This window comes from Octopus bimaculoides, chromosome 24 (assembly GCF_001194135.2).
Source record: "Octopus bimaculoides isolate UCB-OBI-ISO-001 chromosome 24, ASM119413v2, whole genome shotgun sequence".
In the NCBI taxonomy this organism is placed as follows: domain Eukaryota; kingdom Metazoa; phylum Mollusca; class Cephalopoda; order Octopoda; family Octopodidae; genus Octopus; species Octopus bimaculoides.
The window spans coordinates 14,600,340-14,604,806 of NC_069004.1; positions in this window are offsets into that span (position 1 = coordinate 14,600,340).

Here is a 4,467-nt window from a genome sequence, read left to right on the forward strand (position 1 = left end):
ATTCAGCCAACACTTTTTCCAGTTCTTAATAGTGAGCCTGCTTTCCCTTTATAAATTGCTTATTTTTTTTTTACTTATTTTCTGTCATTGGACTTGGTTTCTTTCTTTCATCCATCTACCCATCCTGGTTCGGCTACTTGCCCGGACCAATGAAAATCTTCCATACCAGACGTTTTGATCAAATGACAAAGCATAAAAGTCTAGCCTGAGTTTTAATCACATTGGTCTTTTGCTAGCTGAAATATCTCATCTGCACATACCATGACTACAGATGGTAACAGTAATTTGCTAACTGAACCCCTCGATCCTAACCATTGGACAGTTTGTTGTCTGTTTATCCACATAGCATGTAGTGATATTTGCCATTGACTGAATAAGTTCATCTGCCAAAATAGTTCACATCCACCATGCTGCATCCCTTCATTCCAGTATACCCTGGCTATGTTAGGTATATACTATATAACCCATAACTGGGGCCCTGACAAGTGCTGCTACTCCAGGTCAGAGTAGACCTAGGAGAATAGTGGCTAAAAGGTGGTTTTTCACTCTTCAAAACACTGGATTTCCCAAACTAGATCCCCACTAACAGATGCAGTTTAAAGTCATACCCAGTCCTGTTTCTCTCAACAACACCAAATTTCCTACCTTCACAAATTTGTGGTACCTTTTAGCAAATTTATGTTTAAAAAACCTGTCTCATTTTCACATTCATTTTCATCATATAATCATAAGGATGAAGACCTGTTGAGGCAAGTGAAATCGAAATCAAACTAAATTCGACGACTGGCACCCATGCCAACGTCATCTCCTTCATAGGAAATGAAACTCGGCTTGCGAAGACCTGTTGGGGCAAGTGAAAGCGAAATCATCATGGCACCTGTGCCCAGCATCACCTTCCTGGCACTTGTGCCGGATGGCACGTGTAAAGACATTCAAGCGAGATCGTTGCTAGTGCCTCTGAACTGGCTCCTGTGCAGGTGGTACATAAAATACACCATTTTGAGCATGGCCGTTGCCAGTACCGCTTGACTGGCCTTTGTGCCGGTGACACGTAAAAGCACCCACTACACTCTCGGAGTGGTTGGCATTAGGAAGGGCATCCAGCTGTAGAAACTCTGCCAAATCAGATTGGAGCCTGGTGTTGCCATTTGGTTCACCAGTCGTCAGTCAAATCGTCCAACCCATGCTAGCATGGAAAGCGGACGTTAAACGACGATGATGATGATGATGAGATGGATAATAACACATCAAGAGGCAGAGATCAGGCATCAAAGACACAAAGAGTGACTCACACTTCCTCATCCTCCACCAACCCTCCCCAGAGATAAATGCCCCCCCCCCAACTCCTTTATATCACTCCTGGCCTGAACAGCCATCTCAGGCACTGGCACCCTTTACATCTATCAGGATGAAGAGGCTCAATCACTCGCTACAGATCAACTACTCAGATACAAGTTAATGCTAACGACAATGGAAATTACAGCAATGTAACTTCCATGTTTTAAAGATTTTTTTAATTAAATAATCATTTTAAAATAACAGTGTGTATAATCACACACACGCATCACCAGCATTTTAACAGAATTAACAATTACTGTTGGATGCATTTGCTGCATATATAGAGTTTCATGGCCACAAACACTGAAGTATATACATCAGTAATTAGATGTCACAGGGATACTGCCCTTAATAGCTTCATTATCTCAGGTTTATTATTGCTGTTATTGCTTTTTGCATTCAGAAGCAGTGAATTGGTTGAGTCACTAAAGTATTAGATAGAATGCCTCAAAGAGTTTATTCCAACATTCTGTGTTCTGAGATCAAATCCTGCTGAGGCCAACTTTACCCTTCATCTTTTAAAGGTTAATAAGAAACTATCTACACAGGGTAGTAGATTTGCAGAACTTCTGGAGGGTCAGGCACAATGCCTCACAAAATCTGTTTCAGCTCTGTAGTCTGACAGCAACTGGTAGCAAGTTGTATTGGCCATGCAAGTCAGTGACTGTTTCCTTGGGTAAATATCAGGAGTAGCTGTATGGTAAGTAGCTTGCTTACCAACCACATGGTTCTGGGTTCAGTCCCACTGCGTGGCACCTTGGGCAAGTGTCTTCTACTATAGCCTCGGGCTGACCAAAGCCTTTTGAGTGGATTTGGTAGACAGAAACTAAAAGAAGCCCATCGTATATATGTATATATATATATATGTGTGTGTGTGTGTGTGTGTGTGTGTGTGTGTGTGTGTGTTTGTTCCCCCCAACATCACTTGACAACTGATGCTGGTGTGTTTACGTCCCCCCGTAACTTAGCGGTTCGGCAAAAGAGACTGATAGAATAAGTACTAGGCTTACAAAGAATAAGTCCTGGGGTCGATTTGCTTGACTAAAGGCGGTGCTCCAGCATGGCCACAGTCAAATGACTGAAACAAGTAAAGAGAGAGTATGGAGAGGAGTGACTTGCATGTGTAAGTAAATGCCTGCAAAAATTTGCACATACACACCTAGACCTGCATACTCATGTGCAGTTACATTGTCAACCTTGATTGATAGAGGCTCTCTATTTCTCTCTCTCTCACACACATACACCTTATATACATATATATCTACTATATAAATGAGAGCGTGTGTATGTGTATGTCACAGATGTGTATGTCACTGAAAGGCTCACATGCTGTGCATCCTTGAGAAAAATGGATTTGATTTCTAAAATCTGTGACATGAAATCATCATCATCATCATCATCATCATCGTTTAACGTCTGCTTTCCATGCTAGCATGGGTTGGACGATTTGATTGAGGACTGGCGAACCAGATGGCTGCACCAGGCTCCAATCTGATTTGGCAGAGTTCCTACAAATGGATGCCCTTCCTAACGCCAACCACTCAGAGAGTGTAGTGGGTGCTTTTATATGCCACCGGCACAAAGGCCAGTCAGGCGGTACTGGCAACGGCCACACTCAAATGGTGTATTTTATGTGCCACCCGCACAAGAGCCAGTCCAGCGGTACTGGCAACGATCTCACTCAGAAGTCCTAAGACATGCCACGGGCACAAGTGCCAGAAAGGCGACGCAGAGTGCCAGAAAGGCGTTGGTTATTAGTTATGAAGTCTACAGTCTGTTACAAACCAAAGATCAAATTATAGTTGTTGTTGCTGTTTTCTAAACTTTTGCAACAATGAATACACTTGTTATTGTCTTTGTATACACACAAAAAAGGAAATAGTCCTGACATGTTTGACCATCCATCAAGGATGTCCTTTGATGATAATTTGTTGACCATCCATCAAAGATGTCCTTCACCTGGCACAAAACCACTGCCTTCAGCACCAATTCCCCTCTCAGTTGAGGGAACCTTTGTTATGAGGTGACTCCAGCAGTGTTGATGTCACATAAAAAGCATCCAGTCCACACTGTAAAGTGGTTGGCATTTGGAAGGGCATCCTGCCATAAAACCATGCCAAAGCAGATCTTACCTGTACTGGTGCCATGTAAAAAGCACCCAGTACAATTTGTAAGGTGGTTGGCGTTTGGAAGGGCATCCTGCCATAAAACCATGCCAAAGCAGATCTTACTTGTACTGGTGCCATGTAAAAAACACCCAGTACAATTTGTAAGATGGTTGGCATTTGGAAGGGCATCCAGCTGTAAAATCCATGCCAAAGCAGACAGTGGAATTTAGTGCCCTCCCCTGGCTTTATCAGTTCCTGTCACACTGTTCAACCCATGCCAGCATGGAAGATGGCTATTAAATGATGATAACGATGATGATGATGATGATGATGATGATGATGATGATGATGATGATGATGATGATGATGATGATGACGATGAGGATAACCTAATACAATAGTCATAGTAATGAGATTTTAAAGTTTTTGAAATTGCAACCATACAGTTGGTAGGCTTGTGTTTTAAAAGCAGACATCGCTCTTGATTGAATAGATAATTCTATAGGATAAACCTATTGGTATGAAAGTGAAATCAACAAGAAACAACTCCATGTCTCGTTTAGATGAGGCAAGAATTATTTAAGGATCAGCCACAGCATAATTGAATTACTAAATAGTGTTAACTGTAAAGGCATTTAATCAATCAGCTTTATAAAAAAACAGAAAATTTAAGCAATCATTCCCCACTATTTAGCCTCTTCTCCCCCACTCTGCACTGAAACTAAAACTAAATCTAGAAAATTAGAAGTGAAGAATTGAAGGTGAAATTTGAGGAATTACTTATCTTCTTAAAATTGATGAAGAAAATCCTGGAACTACATTACGACAATGGTACACCAGATTTTGAATAGTAGTTTTATTGCAAATCTTCCTGAGGATTTGTTTTTAATCTGCTTCATTGTTTTGTGTCATTCTTAGATGTTGGACAAAAATTTATATTGATTTTAAGATTATTTCTTTGTAAAAGATTGTTCTATCTGAAGTTCTTCAATTACATAAAAATAAATCTTTGTTGGAATTT